The sequence below is a fragment of the Stenella coeruleoalba genome, assembly GCF_951394435.1.
Source record: "Stenella coeruleoalba genome assembly, chromosome: 1".
Classification (NCBI taxonomy): domain Eukaryota; kingdom Metazoa; phylum Chordata; class Mammalia; order Artiodactyla; family Delphinidae; genus Stenella; species Stenella coeruleoalba.
In genome coordinates this window covers 107,107,414-107,121,560 of record NC_137169.1, presented here as the reverse complement: position 1 = coordinate 107,121,560, position 14,147 = coordinate 107,107,414, and the positions used below count along the sequence as shown (strand labels likewise).

Genomic DNA, 14,147 nt, shown 5'->3' with positions numbered 1-14,147 from the left:
CAGTTTTTAAGGATACATTCCAGAGGTATTTCTTCTGGCTTAGAAGAGGACCCTCCCATGCTGAGTAACCTGCAACTGAGAGCACTCCTAGAAATGAAGTCTGGCGTCCCAGAGACATTTTACCAGGAGGCTTCTGTTGAAAGCGGGTCGGAGTGTCCTCTGAATACACTTCTTACCTAATGGGATTTTGAGCGTCGTCTACTCTCCCATCAATTCCTAACCAGAATTCTCAGGTCGACCCAGTCCCTTGCGTGAGGGGTCCCCGATAGGGGACGTTTGAACCAGTGCCAGTGCATTGCCAGGACTCTCCTTGAGGAGGATCTGTTGTCTATAAAGCTTATGTCCTATAACAAGTTTCCCTATGTTGGGGTGTATTCCTTGAGATTGAGCATTTATAAAGCCTAGGATGTGGGCTGCTTGGAAGTGGCGAGCCCAATAGGTAGTCTGTAAAGGTATGGGCTGCCAAGGCCTGGAGTGAAGAGGGTCCTAGAGGTGCAAAAAGGAACTCCTACAGGAATTCGAGTTGGGTGCAATGGAAAATGTCACGGAGGGGTCAGGACCCGAAGGCCTAGAGGTGGGAGTATTCCCACAGGGGATTTTTTGGACATAGAGTAAGGTGAGAGACTAGACAGCAAAAGAACCCAAAACCCTTTCTCCTGTTTGGCAGCTGCAATAAGATTGGGGAGAGCCTGATGATTCCAGCTGACACAGGCAACAGCGAGTTTGGACAATGTTTCCCATGTAATTTAACATATCAAATGAACCCAGTATGTTTAGGATCTCTCTTTGGGATGTTCCAGGTGCCCTTTGAAGCACCCCAAAGTTAGCTGGAGGTCAAAAGAACTTTAGTTAGAATTTGATACTTGGGAAGTCTGTCAAAAATCTCAAAAAGTTTTAAAACACCTGGTCAGATAGAATCAATCGTAGGTTGCTATGATACAATTATTCCTTGACCTAAGGTGAAAAAAAAGATTTCAAAAATAAATACAGATCTGGGACTTCTCTGGTGGTCCAGTGGTAAAGAATCCTCCTTCCAATGCAGGGGATGTGGGTTTCATGCCTGGTAGGGGATCCCACATGCCATGGGGCAACTAAGCCTGCACACGACAACTACCGAGCTCGTGCGCCTCAGTGAAAGAGCTCATGTGCCACAAATTACAGAGCCCACGCGTTCTGGAGCCCGCGCACCACAATTACGGAGCCCATGCGCCACAACTACGGAGCCCAGTGCTGCAACTACTGAAGCCCGCAAACCGAGAGCCCTTGCCACCATAATCAGAAGTCCGCGCACTGCAATGAAGAGTAGCCCCCGCTGTCCACAGCTAGAGAAAGCCCGCATACAACAACGAAGACCCAACACAGCCAAAAATAAATAAAATTTTTTTAAAAAAGAAAGAAAGGCTATTAAATAGTCTCTCCAAATTTTGGTAACTTGAAACTAACTTATATGATAGTGATAGGGACAGCGTAAAGGGACAAAGTAGGTAATTAAATAGTTAATCCCACCAGGGGTTTGTTGGTAAAGAAAAAAGTATGGGAGACCCCAGAAAGTTAATGATCACTCAAGAAAGCGGGTTTGCTCAACCACAAAACCAAGCAGGCCTGCTTAGCAACAAAACCATGCAACAGAGCATGAGATATGCCCCAAAACAATAAAATAATCCTGGCATGAGAGCCACATCCTGCCCAGTGAGCTCAGTAAGTTAATGACCCCTAGGCCATGCTCTCTGCACACATGAAAAACAATAATTTATGGAAAAGTGACATTTCAAAATGAAAGACTCTCTTTTTACTTAGACCTAAAATAATTAACAAATGAACCTGTGTTAAAGAAGGTATTTGACTCCGAAGTCAGAGGGTAGCAGATAGGTGTTCAAATCTGTTCAAGGACAGAGTCAAAACAACACCTGAAGACGGGGAATAAAAGGAATGAAATTTCCGATGAACGAAATTGAACTTTCAAGAATGGAATAGAGTTCACCGCCAGTCATAATGGTTAATGCGTTTTACTAGACGTACACACAATAGTACATCACAAAGACAACTGGATTTGAAAGGAACCGGTTTCCCCTGGACTCCTGAATGTTCTCTATTCTGCGCATTGAAAGCCGTTACAGTTCCCAAAAGGTGCTCAGGCTTCAGCAGGCCGCCAGACAGGTGCTCGGCAGGACAGAGATTAAGCAGCCAGCCACGCGCGCACGGCCCCAACGGGTGGGGGCGGGTGGGGGCGGGTGGGAGGAAAAGAGCGAGCGGTCGACGTCACTTCCCCCAGAGGGCGCCCGCCCTCTGGTAGGCTTGGCTGGACGGCGTGGGAGGAGGGAGGCGCGGAGTAGGGCGGGGCGTGGGCTGGATGGGAGCGGTAATTCCCGTTGGCTTGACGGATGGGGCGTGTCGTATGTAGATATCTCAGCGCAGGGTCTGCTGGTTCGTGATCTGGTGGTGAAAAGCACATGATCTCCCGTGGTATGGGAGCGAATCGAGGGCTGTTGGTTGCAAGTGCATGGATCAGCTGTCTGGAAGGGGCAGGAAGGCTCGGGGCTGCGGGGAGGAAAGTGACCGTGTCTGTACAGTATAGGGCGCCTGAGGGTGTGTCAGGGCCGAAGCGACTTTAGCTCATACTTACCTGGCAGAGGAGATACCATGATCACGAAGGTGGTTTTCCCAGGGTGAGGCTTATCCATTGCACTTCGGATTTGCTGACCCCTGCGATTTCCCCAAATGTGGGAAACTCGACTGCAAAATTTGTGATAGTGGGGGACTGCGTTCGCGCTTTCCCCTGATATTTATGAGGTATAAAAACAGAGTTATGGAATTGCTTGCGGGGTGTACCGAGTTCCGGGTTTTATAGATTGTTGTTGTCGCGGCGGTGCTGTGAGGTACCTGCGTGGTCAGTTATGGTGTTTGTTTACGTGCTGAACTTGTGAGTGCGGCCGGGTTGGCGACAACGCTTGGGTTCAGATGTTAGCAGTACGTTTTGTAAAGTGCCGGCAGCTGAGTTACTAAACCCGCGATTTGGTCTCGTGAGGGGTGCGGTTGTTATCACTAGAATACGATCCCAGCGTTACTGCGCTGAAAATGGCGGCGCCCGCGCGACTCGCCTGTATGTGGTGTACGGAGTTTTTCACCCCTGAGCGGCGAAAATTCGGGCTGTCGTACGGAACCACGGCTGTGCTTTGCGGTACGCGGAACGCTTTTCGTGTGTAAACGACGTGAAACGCAACTGTGGTTAAAGCTTAGGTCTACACTGGGACGTCAGCGTTCGCTCCGCGAACGGACCCGAAGAAAATAACCGCGTGCCGCGTAACCGGTTTTTTACCGGTTTGTGTGGTGAAAAGCCAAAGAGCAGATAGATGCGCTTCTGACCGGTTCCATGCTTTTGTAATTCTGAACTAATATTCTGAAGTGATCAGCTGCATCGTTTGCAATCATGGCTGGGGATTTCGGTAGGTACCCGCCTACTCATTCCTTTTTTCCGTCTCAAGCAGTCTCTTCGTATTTCTCAGTCCTGTTCCTTTTCCTTCCTTTAGCCTTTCTTTTCAGTCCTTCTCTCACTACTTACTTGCATAGACAAAAAACAGCAGTTCTCTTTCAGCCTTCAGTTTGCACGAGACCTGCTTCACTGGCCTGGCAAGTTAAGAAATTACCTTCACATCCGTTTTCGTTAAGTAGCCGCAGGAGTTGTACATAACATTTTTTCATTTACTAAGGAGTAGTTTTAGTTTTTTCCCTATTGAACTACAGTTTAGGAAAAAACCCCAGGCCCAGCGTTGGCAGTTGTGGGCTTTTCACAAACTCCTTTCCCAGGATGTGGTATTCCCTTGCTTCACCGTCACTGCTGATCCACGAAGTCCTGGCAAACAGAATCTGCTGGGCCAAACAGTCAAGGTAGGACCATGGACGAAAAGACTGTCGCCCCCTCGTGGCTACCTCGGGGACGGCACTCCTAGATCCGCTCAGCTCCGGAAGCCTCTGCGACCCGTGGGGGTGCTGTCAGGGAGAGGGGGAGTGAAGATGGGCGAGTGGAGATGGAGATGGAGGTGGGGGAAGGGGTGATACTTAAGGGTAGGTCTAAAGAAAACTAGGTCCAAAGAAAACTAACTGAAAAGCACAGGACCCAGGTCGAGTATGTAGATCATTGGAAGTGAAAGTAAAAAACAAAAGTGCTCTTCTCCCCAGCAGCGGGCGTTTTCCCTGCTCAAATATAAAATAGCTGAACCAAGACGAAAGTTAACTTTCAATGCCCTACTGATGAGAGAACGGGTTTTTAGAGTTTTTAACAGATTTCCTTAGTCTCAAGGTTGTCCACAGTATTATGCTCTGGATCCCGGATCGAGGAGTTTCTGACCAAAAGAAGCCGAACAATAAATACCGGGACTAGGAACTGCTTGGATATTGGTTTCCAGGCCTATCAGACATAGCGAGGTTATTACGAAGACATTGGGTTGCCTCGCGGGGGGGGGGGGGGGGGGGAGGTGCTCCGGGGGAGGGCTCCTTTTCAGTCCTGGTGCCTTCTGTTGGAGCTTGGGCCAACTCCGATTTGCTAGGCCGATTTTGCAAGCGTCATATGAAAGTAATATTACGTACTTCGTGAACTTGTGTAGATTAAATGAGATAATCTAATAACACACCTAGCATAGTGTGTGGCTTATATTAAGTATGTCCTGATAGGAAACAATCAAAGATAAGCCTGTACTTCAGGTTTTTGTAACATTTGAATACATTTTGTATTTGCGGATGTAACATCCATTCATAAAATAAATTCGTATTAAAGAAGAAAAGATTTTATATGGAATTTATGAAACATATGCCCACAAACGGGACTTGTTTATAGCAGCTTTGTTCATCAATGCAAATGTCCAGCACGAGGTGAACGGATATAATTGTGATATATTCATTCAAAGGAATACTAACTACTCTTTGATGAAATGAAACAGATTCCTGATACAGGGCCCCGATATGCATTACTCCCGAAAACATCATGCTGAGTGATGAAAAGAGTACATAGTCTGTGGTTCCCTTTATGTGAATTTCTAGAACAGGCAAAACTAATCCATAGTGACAGGAACTAGATCACTGATTTCCTGGGACAGGAAGTGGTAGGGGGATCGACGGCAGAGGACATTTTGGAGTACTGGAAATGTTCTTCCTTCTTGAACAGGGTAGTGGTTACGTGGGTACATTCATCTGTCAAAAGTCATCAAACTTGAAATGGATGCATTGTATTATTTTCAAATTACAACTCGAGAAATTTGATTTTAAAAAGTAATAAGAAGAATCATTCCAAATTTTAATGTCTTAATTATTATCATTATTATTATTAGCCTTAGAGGGTTCTTTTAGAAAAGTCTCTCTCTTGTGGTAAACAATTTGATTGAAATTTCAGCAATTTCTTCATTTTTGTATCTTTTTCTTCCATTAACTTTATGCACTATTAAATTGCATACTTTAAAATAAAACTAGAATCTATAAGAGCTCAATTTTATAAAAACAAATATAGATATAGATATACCAAAATGACTCCATCAATATTTAACTACCTTAACAGAGGTTATTTTTGAATTTCAGATGTTTCAAAATTTTACATATTTGCATTTTCTGCATCATTTGAATTTTACATAATAAGCATATATAATTTTTGCAAAAATTAGAGTAACTTAAAAATAGAATCGAAGAAAAATACGTAAAGATGTTACCAGCAGTTAATTCCAGGAGGTGGGACTATGGATGGCTGCTTATTTACTTCTTTATATATATATATTTAACATTTTTAAATTTAAAGAAAATGAATGACCTGGAAGTGAAGGAACAGAATAGCTATGGAAGAAGTATGGCGTAGGTGAGAGGAAAAGATAAAGGGAAGGAAAAATCTAGTTCTGGCAGGAATTGTGTTTAAGTTGGAGATGTGCGGGGAGCAGCTGTTGGGATAAGAAGGATGTTTGGGAGGCAGGTGGGTCATGAGGATATTTAGGACAGTTTTATGCCCGTTACGTGACTCCTCCTTAGTGTTTTTTTCAAAAGAAATATACAGACTTAAATTTCTTGTCAAGCATCTTTACCATTTTTGTTCCTCTTTGATTGGGAGCGTATCTTGTGGAGCCAGGCGGGCTTCCGTTCAGATTCCTGCTTTCAAATCCCGCTCACTGACTGAGCGATGAGACAAGTTACTTAACCTTTCCACGCCTCAGTTTTCTCATGTGGGAAGTGAGGACGATGATATGATATAGGCCTGTTGAAAGGATCAAATGAGTAAACCCATGTAAAACTTGTAGACTATGCCTGGGCACACGGCACTAACATGTAATCATTGAGTGTAAGCTCTTGTGTTTTGGGCACAGCACTGCATAAAGACTCGGTGGGATTTTATTTAAGTTACTGATACTTTTGAGTGGCTGTGGACCCTCCTAGAGAGAGTAAAGCAATCCTCTCTGACCAGCAGTAACCTCCTGGGCTGGGAGGATCTGCAAGTATATTAGCTCATGTGATCAGCTCATCAAAAGGGGAATAATGGTCCAATTCCTTGCTTCAAGAATGCCCCAATGTAAAAAAAATAAAAATCATGATTCTACAGTGGAAAACATTTCTACACATGACACAAGACCCAGAATTTTAAAAGAGTGATACATATGACTACATAAAAATTTATATTCAAAATACAAGCAATGAACTTTAAAAATATCATACATGTGGTACAAAGTTACATATGCCCCAAAACTTGTTATGGGAAACAGTAGTCCCCTGATCCCATCCCACATTTCTTTTTTTCCAGGGATAACCACTTTCAACTCACATGACCTACTGTTTGGCTATTTATCTCCTTATCTCTAAATAAATATTGAGACTCTGATTTTCCAGTTTCCCACCCCAGGCCCTGCAGACCGGCCTGCAAAGGGAAGAGTGGAGTTTGTGTGTTTCCCTACCCGCCAGTCGTCTCCAAGGCAGCCGCCAGGACTTCCACTGGCTTGCACACCAACACAGCCCACCTCACCCCTCCAAACCCAACGGCGAAGGAAACTTTGCAAGAACAAATGCCAGGCAAGCAGCTTGGCGATTTGGGGTGGAACCGGGTTCTCGGGCAGGTCGGTAAAGGGTGGGAGCGCTCCAGAGTGAGGAGCTGTGGTCGCCCAAACCCAGCGACTGCCCCCGCTGCAGTGCCCGCCCAGCTCCTCTCCCTTCCAGCCCCTTTCTCCCTTCTGTGTCATTCTCTCCTCTTTCCTGCTCTTGCCCTTCCTCGGATCTTTTCGCCGGCCTCACACCTTTCTCGTCAAGTCCTCCAAAGACAGCTGTGTCGTTCGGTCCTTCGTAACCTCTGAAAGTTCCAAAATCTCAAACTCAGAGAGATGCTCCTTAGCACCTGGAAGAGAACGTTTTAATTAGCTATTCAAGTCCATCACAAGCCTCATCCATACGTTTCTACCGAGCAGTAGAGGACAAAAGTGTTTCCATCCGGTCACGTCCTGGGGCGTCTTCTCGGTGGAGCAGAGTCGCGGCAGGACGAAGGGGCGCCGGCCGGTCCCGGACTCGGAGCGGCCCCGGCTCGTCTCACCTTTGGCCCCGGAGGAGCCGGGCCGGGCGGCCGTGGGTCAGGGACTTGGGGTCTCCTCAGACGCCGGAATCCGCGGCCGGGGCTCCCCTTTCTGGCTGAGCTTGGAAAGAAAGGACGAGGTTTCCTGGAGTGAAGGTTCAAATCTTAGCCTAACAGCGGCTTTTCGTGTCCAACGGAGACTTAGGAGCGAGCAGTTCTGAATAAAATGGGTATAAACTGGGATAGGATCCATTGATATTCGGAATAATAAATAGGGCACCTGAATACAATACAGTACTTCCCATCCAGGTCTGGAACCCTCGACCCGAAAGCTAAGACGCTGTCACCCTGGCTGCTCAGCGACGTCACAGCCCCGCACCGCGACCCTTTACTCACAGGGACCAGCGCGCAGTTAGTTACAGGACGTGCGGTGCGAACCCCTCTCGCGGGGCAGGAGTCAGTGGGCGCAGCCTCTGCCTTTTGCCCCCGAGACCCAGGGTGACCCGACGAGGGGGTGCCACCGGCTCGGTCGCTGCGCCCCTGGGCGGCGGGGCCGGGGCCTCCGGTGGCCAGCGACGGGCAGAGTCGCCAGGGTCCAGCGGGGACGCCGCGGGCTCGTCCCCTCACCTGCCCTCCACGTCCGCGTGGACCGCGCGGACCGCGCCTCTCCGGGACGCGGGAGCGGGAAAGCACGTCCCATCTGAGGAGTAAAAAAGTCCTTCTTCTAACTAAGCAGAAAGGTCCCACCGAGATTTGAACTCGGATCGCTGGATTCAGAGTCCAGAGTGCTCACCATTACACCATGGAACCTGCTCGAAACGTGCTCGCTCTATGCCGCCAGAGATGGGGAAGTACTTATTTAGCCTCCACGCGTCCCAGCGATAATCCCAGGGCATTTCTTCTACGGTCCCGACAAGACTTGAATACGGTTGACCCGCGTGGGTGGTCCTCCGTCTTGCTTTCTCTCTGCTCCTCTCCTTTGATTGACTTCTCTCAGTTCACTTGCACCTCAGAAAACGAGGTAAAATCCACTTTGGGCTTCGGGCCAGGGAAGAGCCCCTGAAAGTCTCCATCATAAACCACATATTCTGCCTCAGTTTGCCAGAGTGTCCCATCCTGAGGTAAAATTTCTGCAGATAATAGTGTTACTTTTCTTCGCCTTCACACTTTTCCCATTGCCCAGAGAGGGCAGACGATTGTCAGGGCAGGACTTGGGACTTCCTGGGTCCCTTGGCTACACAGCACCGATGACACTCCAAAGCTGCCACCACCTCCTACGTGTAATATATAAAGTGTGTCCGCAGTGGAATGGGCATGGGAGGCAGGAGACCTCTCCTTTTCTTCTTCATACACTTCTGATGAAGGGGGGCTAAGTTTTTCTTACCACTGTAGATTTGTTAGATTTACCGCGCAAGTAAAAATTAACGTTTACACCAAACACTGAGACAAACCAGGCCATACTCACCAGGGGTGACTCAAAATCAACGACATGCTGTGGAGGCCACAAGGCAGCGCTCTGACACTTCGGCAGTCACAGACTCTTTCCTCACAGCGTGGGCAAGTCAGTTTCATTCCAATTTCTTAATATATCATGACCCAGAAGTCGCACGGCTTAAAAGAAGTGTACACATACCCAGGTACCCAAGAGCACTCATTGCTGGGTCATAGAGCACGTGCCTCCGAGTTGTCTGACAGTGTATACAGTATTTATGTACACAAAATACCACCACACTAAATATTCACATGTGTAATAGGTATAAGTCCACACTATGTCTCAAAATAATAATCTGCGTTATTTCATTTCCCCTTTACTTCTTCATTTTCTCCCAAAGCCATTCCTCCCCTTATCCAATACACAGAACAGAAAAATTCGCATTAAAAGAAAAGAGCCGTCGGCCAAAAAACAGAGTCAGTAAGATGCCCAGTGTTGCTGGGAGACGTCCCAGGGACTGGACAAGAGTTGACTCAAGGAGGAAGGAGGCCCTTGTTACCAGGAGGAAGTTCACAGCACCGGGCTGAGGAGAAGATGAAACTTCCTTCTGGAAAATCAAGAAGCTGGGCGGCAACAAACAACACGAAGCGCTCCTCCAGGAGAACTTCAAGGTCAGTCAAGGTTTATGAGTGCAAGGACCACAAGGGGTCTCTGGCTGATACAGGAAGAAAAGAAATCCGTGGAAAGGACGTTGAGGGATCACAGAATGGCCGGGAAACCCGGAGCGTCCTGCTGAGTGCCAGACCCTGTTCTGTGCGTGGGGACGCAGGGGCGACCATCACGGCGACTGCTGCCGTTGTGGAAATCGCGTGACGGACACAGGAAACCAAAACACCACACGGGCCCCCGGAGGCCTCTCGGGAGGGTGGGCAAAGTCACATTCATTGGGTGTCGGCGAGGAAACCGGAAGAGCCGTCATGGATGCCCACCGGGAGTTCAGCTATCCTTGGACCCCATTCGGTTCAGGCGCGGAGGGTCCCGGCCCGGGCTCCGGGTGTCTCCGGGGGCGCTGGCATCTGAGGCGAGTGAGGGGCAAGGCGGGGTCAGGCCATTCTGCTGCCCTTTTAGTTTCGGATAAGGCACCTGAGGCACCAGTTTCAAACAGGATAAAGAACATCATTCATCGCTCTAAACTTTCCGTTTTTCCGAGGCTTTCGAACGGGCACCGTTCTCCTGCGGGACAGGCGGCACATCCTGGGAATTAGTAAGTGTCTACTGCAAAGAGAGTCCAGAAAAGGCATGTGCTGCTGTCTCTGTGGCGCAATCGGTTAGCGCGTTCGGCTGTTAACCGAAAGGTTGGTGGTTCGAGCCCACCCAGGGACGGTGGGAGAGTTTTCTTTTCTTTTTTCTTTTTCCCCAGAACCCATCCAGCGTTTTCGGTGCTGAATACCATTCCAGGTGTTCCATGCTGATTATTACCTGTACATCTGCTCCCACAAAGTTTACCGAACTGTCTTCGGGGTCCTGTCCACCTCACCACTGCTGCCAGTCTTGGGCCACCCCGACTTCCCAGCTCTATTGTCTGTCGTCTCTACTGGACTCCATACTTGCCTAACTCACGACCTCCTGAAAGAGATCAAGGAAGCCACGGTCTGGTGGGATAAAGTCTTTATTCTGCCAAGTCTGTAGACTTGGACAAGAAAGTTATATGTTATGTGCCTCAAATTTTTCATCTCTGAACGTTAGTACTTGTTCTGTGAATGATGTTATAAGTGAGCTCATGATCATAATTCTCCTCTGCATTGTTTCTGATAAAGGCCTTTCTTCCATGGTTGTGTATTACTTGGTTTCATGGTTTCACGATGACGAATATGCTGCAACCATCATTATTGTACACACACCTCTGACCACTCGTGCAGGTGTTTCCATAGCTTAGAGAACTGGAAGTGCAAGTGCTACCTTTAGTGTTTCTATGCTTCTAATGTTGGTAAATGCTTCAAATTTTCCTTCCACAGAAGTGGGACTGAATCATATTCCATTTTATTTTCCAGTCTTTCAATGTCCCTTTCTTCATTTACTTGCCAACACAGCAATCTTTGTATACATCTCTGTATGATAGTCTAACTAATAAAGGGAGCAGTGCCCTCCCGACATAACTAAGGGGAAGGACAACAGAGGGACATTTTGGGCATTACACAGAGATATTCTATTGCATATGTTCGAAAGCTCAACATTGATTATTTTTAAAATTCTCCAAGAACTGTAATTGTTTTCTCTGCTGACCTAGTCAACAGGGTCCAGGGAAGACTGCCCAGAATGAGCTGTTTGATAACGTCCTGCCAAGCAACTTATCCAAAGAGAAGAATCTCACTGATCCCAGAGTTTTTTTCCTTCTCCCCTTTTCTCTTTTATTTATAAATTTTGCTTATAATTTTAATTTGATGAAAACAATCTAATGCCTGTCCTTCCTCATATAAAAAGGGGAATTAGCATGGGAATAAGTGTTTCTATGTTATTCCTTGTCAATTTTTTTTTGTTTGTTTGTTTCTGTGTTTTTTGGCTGTGACTATAAAAATTAGCCCATGTAAGACACATTGTGGGAGCCAACAGAATCCTGCCCCCCCCACAGGTTCCTGCTTCAGACCTGGACCCTTAGAGTTATTAGCTCATGTTTCCTCTGTTCTGTTAAATCTCATGGACAGAAATTGGGTATTTTGTCTTTTACATACTGTGTGGTTACTGGACAAGGATTTTCTCTCTCTCTCTCTCTCTCTCTCCGTCTCATTTGTGCATCACTAATTTCTCCTCTCAGTGCGGGATTCTGGTTTTAATTTTAGGAAGTAAACTTCTGGGGATAATCCCTGTTGGGTGGTGGTTTACAGGGATCTATTCCCTGTTAGGTAGAAGGTGACAGCTAATCTGGACCATGAGTCTTTCTTGTCTGATGCTTGTCCTGAGGATTCTGGTATTTCCTGGTATGTGACACCGCAGCAGTGAGAAGCTGTCCACCTCTTGTCTTTCCACTATTTGGTAAAAACCGCGTGGGCCAATGCAATCCTTGTCAATAACTGCAAAAGTGTAGTAGCTACAATAAGGATGATCTTAATATGCAATTGTTCCCTCATAAGGAGCTGCACAGTAATAAGGGGATTAATACAGGAAGAGTATTGAATTTTTAGCGTGGAATATGCAGCTTTCTTTTCATTGGTATACTCAAGTTTCTAAATAACTGAAAAAATTCAAACAAATGTCCTTTAGGGATTACTTACTTCAGACTACAGTAAGCAGAGGAAAGACACATCATTACAAACAAGCAACCAAGTCAGCAACATGAGCACTTGTGGCAACCCTACAAGTCAAGATTTAAACCTTCCAAAACTGTAAGCCAGTTCAGTCCTTAATACAGATGGATGAGGAGCAATGACGTCATGCACAGATACATACCCTGGAGACTCAAAAGCATATCACAGAAGCACTCCGATTTTCATTAATGAGCTTCCTTCAAGAACGTAATGTGGCTGACTTATTTCATTTTGTTTCCCTCACTGTCAGTTGCTGTTAATACATATCGTTGCCTCTGCTTTCACCTTAAATAATGCCCAGTAATTTGATAAATTCTTTTACCTTTAAATATATTTTCTCAGAAACAAAACAATATACTTTCTATTCCTTAGGATAGAATAGACAAATTTGGCCTCTAAAAATTTAAATTAATTAAAAATTAATTTCCCAATTAATTTCAGAAAAGTAATAATCACTTATGTAAATATCAAATAAGAGAATTAAGAATTTCTGGGAAAAATGCATTACTACTTATGCTTTCAATGTGGTATTTATATGAGGAAAAAGTTTGTTGTTGAATTGGTGACAAGGAACTATAACAGATTTAGCTGTAGATTAAATTAATGGTCTTGATTACTGGGAAGAACAGTGAGAAATGAAATGAAATTGATTACAAAGATGACCCTTAATACTTTTAAGCAATTTAAATAATTTATACATTTTATATATAATGACATTTAAAATGTTTATGTCATGTGGTGTGTTTATATCGAGGTTACTCATAAAACTTAGATTGGTTTAATAATTTTGGTCTAAAAATGACTACATATTTTTTTTCAGATTATCTTATAATGTAGAAAATAATGGTGGTGTAATATTCTGGAACGTAAGTCTTGGCTTTATTTTAGCTTGAACATCTGAGTTAAGTTGGACTTCTTAAATGTCTTATACTGGTTGTACCAGTTAAATAAGGAAACATATTCAGGAAGATTTCAATGTCATTGAAAAAATCATTAAAATTTATGTGTTGAAGTATATTAAATATACTAGCCAAGTACATTAAATATACTAATATCTTTAAAGAGGAATGACTACTTGTAATTCTAGAAACCAGACGATTCAATTATTCCGCTTACAATTTCTGGTAAATATTTTTAGGTGTCATCTAATATGTGATTCCATATATACGAATATATGATTCCAACATTCTCAGGTTCCAACATGTGTCAGCTTAAATTACAAATTCAACATCTCGAGTTAAATTTAAATCTTTGACTAACAATTAAATTGATTTAATTAACGAATCATCTTTGGTTGCCTGCAAATTCTCTCTGTCTTTGTCCTTCCCGTTTGCCCTGATTTCCTGATAGGTTGGCTGACAACAGCGCTTTCGTTGGGGAATGCTGTTGTTTTCTGGGTTCACATATATTTCTATATTTTGTAGGTTTGCGGCTGGTGCTGTGGCTATTCTTATGTGTCCCCTTGACAAAAGTTCACTAGCGTGGCTTGTGTTTTCACTGATCTGACACGGCAGAATCATAACCTTAATGCTGCGCACGGCACAACCTCTGAAACCTTCTCAATCGCCTCCTTGCTTCTCGTTACACATTCATTTTTTGCGTGGCCCTTGCTGTTTATCACAGCAAGCACCAAAATCCAGTTTTGCACAGAAATGATATCATTGAAAAGAAAGTAGGATAATCTAATGTTGGCAGATTTTACTATGTAAATTACACCTCAATAAAGCTTACTTTTTTTTTTTTTTTTTTTTTCTGGTACGCGGGCATCTCACTGCTGTGGCCTCTCCCGTTGCGGAACACAGGCTCTGGACGCGCACACTCAGCGACCATGGCTCACGGGCCCAGCTACTCTGCGGCATGTGGGATCTTCCCGGACCGGGGCACGAACCCG

General features: G+C 45.2%; 1 long non-coding RNA gene across 1 annotated transcript; it reads left to right on the top strand.

Moving 5' to 3' along the window:
* The first annotated feature begins 2,435 nt into the window (after window positions 1–2,435).
* On the top strand, window positions 2,436–11,289 carry LOC307193158. Its single transcript, XR_013830240.1, has 3 exons — window positions 2,436–3,443; window positions 6,853–7,032; window positions 10,375–11,289. It is a non-coding gene; the product is annotated as an uncharacterized lncRNA (long non-coding RNA).
* The last annotated feature ends 2,858 nt before the right edge of the window (window positions 11,290–14,147 follow it).